This window comes from Pinus tabuliformis, chromosome 3_2 (assembly GCF_031772625.1).
Source record: "Pinus tabuliformis cultivar Carrire ecotype Pingquan chromosome 3_2, CPIR1, whole genome shotgun sequence".
Classification (NCBI taxonomy): Eukaryota; Viridiplantae; Streptophyta; class Pinopsida; order Pinales; family Pinaceae; genus Pinus; species Pinus tabuliformis.
The window spans coordinates 428,227,038-428,236,528 of record NC_142302.1 but is presented as its reverse complement, the minus strand read 5'-3'; positions in this window follow the sequence as shown (position 1 = coordinate 428,236,528).

The following is a 9,491-nucleotide window of genomic DNA, read 5'->3' as shown; positions in this document are numbered from 1 at the left end:
ATGCATATGGTTGAATGCGATTTGTTACTTTATTTTATGATCATGGTTATCTTATGAAATTCTTTGTATATTAATCAATGATTCTATATATGCTCTTCGGTGTCTTTTTTAGGATAGTAAAATCACTTTTTTTCTAGAGGCTCACTCTTTCTTTCCATTCCATGAAATTACCTTGTATACATTACACTTGTATACTTCAAAGTGTCAACTTACTTGGTTGTTTCAACGGTTGTGTGCATAATCTCTTATGTTGATAATTGTAGCCAAGGAAAACATTAAATAATAATCATGGTTGGGCCTATTATCCCAATAGGACTCCTATCTTAGACGATGTGAGGTCTAATTGGGACTTCATATCGAGGATACCCCCTACATTGGAGGACTTCCAACACTGCCAATAATTGGTGATAGAAGGAGGGTAAGATGAAAAGCTAATCCCATTGAGTATGTTTTCAATATCTTATAGTGAATGGTTCATTCCCAAATCTTAATCTCGAGGTGTTTTTTGAAAATGTCATTCTTTCAATCGACATGGAACTAATAGATGACTTGTCACATCTTAAGTTTGATGATGAGGGTAAAACATCTATTCTCTAGCATACACTTTTATTTATCAATTTTCATGAAATAAACTATGGAGAAGTTTCTTTGACACTTTTTATCGCCACACCTGATGGTCAAGTTGAGAAATGATGTCACACTTTACGAGTTTCTTCTATTCATTTATTTAAACAACTTTTCAAGGAGCTTCAACAATCCTTTGATAGATATGTTTATAAAGATGTATACAAAGGGATCAATCAGAATGAAACCAAGTGAATTATTAGAGGATTTTCTTGGTCAATTTCTTCACCTACGCTATGAATTTTTTGATGAAGATGTTGATTGGGATTTCATGAGTGACCAGTTTCAACATTTGGTTCAAATATCCTTGAAACAATTTGTATCTGAATTCCTAGTTGATTTTTCTCTTCCAGCTTATATTTATCATGAGACACCTCAAACCCCTGAGGGTGAACCCTATACCCTTTTTGGCCCTTCTCCTCCTCCCTCTTCATTTCCAAAAAATGTAGTCTCTAAGTTTTTTTTTAAGTTGGAAAATTCCAAAATCAAATTGTTGATACACTTATCCCACCTTCATTTTATTCCCATGGTCAAGACTTTATTCAGTAAAATTTTGAATGTTCTAATAAATCCATGGAACCTAAGGTGAATATTGATCCCTTGATTCCTCGAGGTGAAATTAATGTGCATAATTCAAATCTTGAATCTCATATGATCGAAAGTATTTTTTCTCCAAGGGATAATTGTCATCCTCTATTATTTACATCTCATGATTCATTGTACCTTGATTAGTTTGATCAATCTTCACCATCACTAGTTGCTTGAGATACTCTTTCTTCTAACACTACTAGATCAAATGGTGATTAGGTACAAGGTGGTTACATTTAACAGGTAGAGGAGAAAAAGAGTGAAGACACTTTCCGTATGTCTTACCTCTTTCAAATTTCTCTACGTCAAGATGATGTTTCTACATTGTTGCCTAATCAAGGATATTTTAATTTGCGTAATGAGTTGAATGGAATCAAAGTTCTTAACCAAGATGAGGTCTTGGAAAAGAATCACCATGACACCAATGAATACGCTATAATGTGTGGTAATGAATTCCCAATTACATTGGCTGATCTCATGTTTTTGCAAAAAGACTTGGATTTGCAAAGCTTTGACCTAGAATATAATTTGATCATAGAATATTTTATCACAGGAATTTCTTCCTCATCTCACGAGCCCTTGTGTTGAGATGTGTGTAATGAAATAACTAATGATGAAAATATTCCATGTTCTTAAAACTCACATTCTGATGAATATAATTTAAAGTTGCCACAACGTGGTAGGGTTGCTCATGATGAATAAGGTGATGTTGTTGAAAATATGTCTTGCAATTTGGGTAATCTACTTGGTGAGGTTGACACATACAATGAAACAGATGATTCCAACAACTTACATCTAATTCATAAGGATATTGTTGAAATAATTGGTGATATTTGTCTTGACACAAATGTTGACCTAACTATACCATCATTTTTTTATCATTCAACATTTGAAGGATCTGAGACTCATTAGGAAGTCGATGAACTTCAACTCTTGTTGATGGTTATGTTAGGTTATTGAGATGATGATGAGGCCTCGAACTAGGTGAAATTAGAATCTTCTCATATAATTCTTTTCTCACCATTGTTTCTCTCCATGCAAGCTCACTCTTGAAGGAATTTCAACATTTTTAGGTTGATTTTATTAGTCCCCAAGATAAAGTTTCTAACCAGGTAAAATATTATTGTTTAGCTAATTCTTCTTCATACAAATCCCCTATATCTAACCCAGGCTTGAAATGTATATTTTTCTCTGATGTACACAACTTTGAAGCCTTTCATTATGATTATCGAGACAAATATTATCATCGGTTGATTCAAGATTCATTCTCGTCAAATTCATTCATGAGTAATCAACTTCTTGTCTCTTTTCTAGTATGTTAGGAAGTAAATCATTGTTCTTGCACAATCAATCCTTTTGCATATCATTCAATGCTTGAATTATTCGATGAATCAAAACCCTCATGTTCATATGAATATTGGGTTTGATTCGAGAAATGCTTCTAATAATTTTTCAGCCTTCTATCCTAATTGGTTTCCCGAATTTAGAATATGAGCAACTGTTTCTAATTCCCCAAGCTTTCATGTTACTTGTCTAGTATGTAATCATATAAAGGGAACCGATAAGTAGTCTAGAATATTATATGATAATCCTTCAACATGATCATAACATTAGCACATTGATACTGACACATCATATACATTGACGCCTATCATCATCTGTACTAGGTATTTTACATCAGGGTATTCTTTATGATTCATCATTTAACTATATAGATATTTTCCAGATAATTGATGCACTTTATCTTTTTTTGATGGTTATGTCAAGTCCTCACAATCTTGAAAATATTTCTAAAGAAGATCAGGTTATCTCTTCCTTGCAATATTTTCCCCATCATTCAGTTGCATTAATTGAAAGTTCATTCTCCCAAGAGTTTTAGGGTTTTCAAAACGGTTGTTTCAGATATCGTGATCAAATCTATGATTGTTTGGATGAATGATATCTGAAAAGATTTATTGATAATAACAAGTTTGGATCTTTCTTTATGTTTGATAAGACTAAAAACATGAATGAATGTATATTCACGAGAAGCCTTCAACGCTTGTATGATCATTTTTCTAATCAACAAGGTAATGTTGTAGACTAGTTAAAGAAAGTTGTTATATCACACCTTTCTGCCACTAGGCAACACCTTAAATTTCTTGTGTAAGGTGTTTCAGTTTTTATCTTTGTCTCTGCACATTGTTTCATATTGTTGCCAATCAGTTATATCTTTTGTAACTTTCCTCATCTCATATCTACCCATTTTCACCAGCTTTCCCATGGTAAACATGAGTTGAGGGGCTACTATGAGATGACTCAACCTCCTATATGACCTTAAGGAAATGGAGCTGACATAATAAGACCTTACTGACTTCCCTCACGTACTACAAGACCCCCATGAACTAACGAACCATTCCACATGTCCAACCCCTGTGATAAATTTATCTTTTAGTCAGCTATGTTGGAAATAACACTGAGAGGGGGGGTGAATCAGTATTATTAAGTCAATAATTTTTCATTTCCATAATCAGATTCATATACACTACTTTAGTGAATGAAACTTGCGTGTATACACAACTGTGTCTAACACAACTAGCATACATCCTACAGACTTAAGATTCAGTTAATTCTTCATATGTTGATATTCAATCTGTTCATCAGAACCATATAAACAGTAACCAGGCGCAATAAAAATAGAGCAGACAATCACACAAAAGAACACAAGATATAAGGTGGAAACCCAATGTGGGTGAAAACCACTTTCTATAATCATCTCTATCTCCTTTTTAAATTAGAAGCTTCTTTTTACAAATTTTGTACTGGTGCAGTCTTACACCAGTACGTAGGCTTCTACCTACAGAAGGCTATAACCTTCTCTCATTCTCCAGCTTCTCCTAGAAGGGAGCTACAACCCCCTAGCTCTTGTACTAGCTGAAATGTTTACTAGTACATAGGTGCTGGCCTAAAAAAGGCTCCAACCTTCTCTTTTCTACGAAGGATCACATTTCATAAATTTTCAGACTGGATCCATCAATAGCATCATTCAATCATCTGCATCAACCAATCTCCTTTTTGAACCAACCAAAATTGAATCAACCAATCACTTTGAAAAATCTTCAGAATGCTGTAACCAGAATATAGTAACCAAAATACAGTAACCAGAACCGAAGCCAAAACCCAGAAAACCGCAGCAGCAAATAGAAGTAGCCAAAATATATCTTGTGGGATATATGGTACTTCCTTTTGTTGAACCTGACTGTATACGAACATTTCGCAAGGCGAACCTGCGTACAGATCTGCAAAGTAAATTTAAGATGTATATGCTATTTTGATATGACTAACCAACGTGTATACGCGTCTTTTCTAAAGTGAACATGTGTACAAATCTGTAAATTATGATTTAAACTCTACAGTTAATTTCAGACTTCAGTTATACCCAGATCATCATATTTATAGACTACAACATGTGCCAGTTAGATAAATGATCAAAACCACATAAAGATACTTTACTTCAAGCCTTAAGATCTTGACCCATCATTAGATCTTATCCTTCATCAAGCGCTAAGGTTCATCCTTGGTTCAGATCCAGCTATGCACCACAACCCAATAGCCTGTATATTAGATCTTGCTCTTCATCAAATATTCAATTCATGAGTGCCTTTGCCTAATGATCTTCTCCTCCTTTTATAGTCTTAGGCCTTACTCAATACCATGGACCAAAACCACTTAGAACCAATACCTTGGACCAAATACCTAGGGTCAACACTTCGAACAAGATACCTTGGACCAATACCATGTATCAAAATACCATGGACCAAATACGACGGACCAAAACTAAGTTTTCCAACATGTACATGGCTTTCCTTCCATGAAAGTGCGTGTGTACGCCATACGCACCTTTTTGTCTATGAACCCACGTGTACATGCGGCTTGGTCAATGGGGAACCTACATATACCTCTATTTCTTCATTCTATGAGTCTGAAGTGATCTGTCATCTGATTGAGTTGCCATCAAGGACAACACCTGTGTCATAATGCCAACAATCTCCCCCTTTGGACTTGATGGCAACCCCAAGTCACTCTCCCCTTTTGTCATCAAGGGCACAGGGTTATGCTCCCCCTAAGTACATGCTGAATTCTCTGATACGCTGAAGTGTGTTGATTGAGCTCCATGCTCGAGTCCATGGTCCCCCTAAATATAAGCAACTTCTGCAAAAAGACGTTCTAAAAGAAGAACACGACTCTATACATACATCATAAATGACCTTCGTATCACCAATGAATCATACATACATCCATCTCCCAACCATGTCGGGATATACCAAGTGTTTATACATGTCAAAACAAGAACATTACATCATCCATCCCATGCATAGTGGGGAAACAAAATAGGTCGTTTCATGACCTTGACATTAAAATATATACATGAAATAGAGACCAAATATTTGAAACAAGATCATGATAGTTATCAGCAACTATCAACAACAGCATTTGTCAATCACCATCTAGACCAGCAACCATGATCTCCCCCTGAACATGTTCCACCTGAATAAAAAACAACTGTGAATTTCTACCAAGATCTTCTAAGATAATGCCAAAAATTCATTATTAGAAGTATATGCTCCCCCTGTGCCAGATGATCACTGTCAGACCCATATAAGACTCCTTTCATCCTGAGTCTAGCCCACTGTTTTTCTTCAAACCAACATATATGCGACTGTATCCATAGCAACTAGCGTATGTATGTGGATACGCTTCCTGGAACTTGCGTATAACCACTTTTCTCTCAAACAGATAAGCTTTAACAACAAGACGATGCATCAAGTACTCCTAGCTTCTGTCTAAGATATTCAAATGTCTCTCTGGGAAGTGGTTTGGTGAATATATCAACAACCTGTTCTTTGGAGGGAACATACTCCAATTTGACCTTTTGTTCAAGCACTTGTTCATGTAGAAAATGATATTTGATGGGTATGTTCTTGGTCTTGGAATGCATGACTGGATTCTTTGAAATATTGATTGCGCTTGTATTATCACATAGAATGGAGATGGGTGGAGTACATGTTATCTTAATGCCATGCAATGTTTGCATCATCCGAAGGAGTTGTGTGCAGCAAGACACAACAGCCACATATTTTGCTTCAGCTGTAGATAATGCAATTGAACTTTGTTTCTTGCTGAACCAAGACAATAATCTGGAACCCATATAGAATGCACCACGAACGGTGCTTTTTTTGTCATCAATTATTCCTACCCAATCTACATATGTATATGCATGAAGTGTAAGATCTGTATCTCTAGCATACCATAAACCAAAATTATGTGTACCTTGAAGATATTTGAAAATCTTTTTGACTGCATGAAGGTGTGATTCCTTTGGATTTGCTTGGAATCTTCCAACTATTCCTACTACATGCATGATGTCCAGTCGAGTACCTATTAGATAAAGCAAACTCCCAATCATTAATTTGTAAGTTGGTTGATTTATTGTTGTTCATTCATCATTTGAGCTGAGACCGCATCCTGTTACTATTGGGGTACATAATAGTTTAGAATCTTACATGCCATACATTTTCAAGATCTATTTGAGATATTTGGTTTGTGACAGAAAAATACCATCTTTATGTTGTTGAACTTGTAGACCAAGAAAATATGTAAGCTCACCAAGCAGGGAAATTCAAATTCTTGCTACATTACCGAAGCAAAATTCCGACTCATGGCTTCTTCATTGCTACCAAAAATGATATCATCAACATACACAACAAGTATTAGAAATTTATTACTGTCAATATTCGTATATAGATTGTTATCAACTGAACCTTTTAAAAAACCTTGTTGATGGAGATATTTGTCAAGACGGTAATACCAGGCCCTTAGAGCTTGTTTTAGACCACAGAGATCTTTTCTGAGTCTGCATACACGTTTTGCATCATTTCCAAGAATGAACCTGTTTGGCTACTCAATATAGAGTTCTTCTTCTAAGTCTCCATTAAGAAAGGTAGATTTTACATCCATTTCGTATACTTTGAATTTCTGAAAGCTAGAAAGAGCAAGGAACGTTCTTATAGCTTCAAGTCTACCAACAGGTGCAAAAGTTTTTTCAAAATTTATACCTTCTTGTTGAGAATATCCTTTACAAACAATTCTGGGCTTGTTTCTAATAACTTCTCCATTTTCATTCATCTTTTTTTTGAATATCCATTTAGTTCCTATGATATTCTTATCATGAGGTCTAGGAACTAATTCCCAAGTTTATTCTTTTCAATTTGCTCAAGTTCTTCATTCATGGCTTTGACCCAACATTCATCTTTACATGCTTCAGTTACATTTTGAGGTTCGGTGGAGGATAGTAATGCTAGATAGCTTGAAACTTCTTAAATATTTCTTCTTATCTGCACACTTGCCTCCTTTTGTCCCAAAAATTGAGTCTCTAGATGATTTTTCTGAACATACCTGGACGGAGTCTTTTCTTCTACCATTATCTCCTCCTCTGGTGCTTCATTGGTTTCTTCTTTAGAATTGGTTTGATTTGATGTGGAAGGATAATCCTCATCTTCTTCATGCTCTTTGGTTTTTATTTTCCTTGGATTTTTGCATGTTTCATCAACCACAACATCAATACTTTCAATAATTTTCCCAAGTCTTTTATTATAACATTTATATCCTTTACTTCGGGAAGAGTAACTAAGGAGAATACCTTCATGTGCTCTGGGTTCAAACTTACCAAGTTTTTCATCAGTCCTTTTGATGTAACACTTGCTTCCAAAAACTTTGAATTATTTTACAATAGGAGTCTTACCATACCAAAGTTCATGAGGAGTTTGAGTGTTGTTTACCTGAATGTTTGTTTTGTTGAGAATAGTGACGATAGCGAATGTAGCTTCACCCCAGAAGGTTGCAGGAGTTCCAGACTCATATAGCATAGCACGAGCCATTTGTTAAACAATTATGTTCATCCTTTCTACCACTCCATTTTGCTGAGGAGTCCTTACAGTGGATAATTCCCTTTTTATTCCATGTTCTTCACAAAAGTCAAATAATTCATCCGAGGTAAATTTCCCTCCTTGATCAGATCTAAGACATTTGATTTTACGATCTGATTCATTCTCAACCAAAGCTTTGAAGGCTTTGAATTTTTCAAATGCTTCATCTTTATGCTTTAGAATTCCTATCCAATACATTCTGGAAAAATCATCAATGAACAATATAAAGTATTCTTCTACACGAGGTGACTTTTTCCTTGATGGACCACATAAATCAGTATGAACAAGTTCAAGAGGCTTACTAGCTAATCCTTCCCTTTTAGGGAAATGTGACCTGGCTTGCTTACCAAATTGACATGATTTGCACATTTTATTTTCTGGAATGTTGATATCAAGAAGATCATGAACAACTTGGAATTTGCATGCTTTCCTTATTTCAGAGAAGCTTAGATGCCCCAATCTTCTGTGCAATAGCCAGTGTTCATCATTTCTTCTTAGATAGCACTGTTGTTGTCCTCCCTTGAGTATGTATAAGTTATTTGGAGTTCTTATACCTTTGATCACGGTTTCACCTATATCAAGCTCATGAACAACACATCTATTTTATTGAAATACTACTTCATTTCCTTGATCACACATTTGACTGAAACTCAACAGGTTATGCTTTAGACCATCAACATACATAACATTTCCAGCTTTAACCTTTTCTTTTAAGAGAACAGAGCCTTTACGTCTTATGACAGTAGGATTTTCATTTCCAAATGAGACCTTCTTTTCTTTTTCTAAGGAATTATATGACTGAAGTTTTTCTTTGTCACCTGTCATGTGTTTTGAGCATCCACTATTGATATACCACTGCTTTTCTTATCCTTTGCATACAAGGCTATACCAAATCTTTCTAGTTGTAGCTCTTTCTTTTTCCATATTTTGGGACTTAATGAAGTTTGATCCTTCTAAGATGTTTGCCGAAATTTACTCCTGCATTCAGATTCTTCATGACTAAAGTTGTTGCAGATAGAGCATTCTATTTCATTTTCAGAAAAAGAAAAGTTATTGTAAGTCTGTTTCATGATCCCTGTCACATTCCTTTGATTTCGTGTTTCTCTAGTCATGATGGTCTTGTAAGCAACACATTGAGCAGCTTTGTGTCCAAAGTTATGACATGAAAAACATTTGTCATTAAAGAAGTTCCCACGATTATCAAATCTACTAACCTAGTGATTGTAGTTTCTATTGATATTCATTCTTGAAGTAGATTGAGTATGATTTACCTGAGATTTTTTGTAGCTTATGTTCATCCTTGAAGTAAATTGA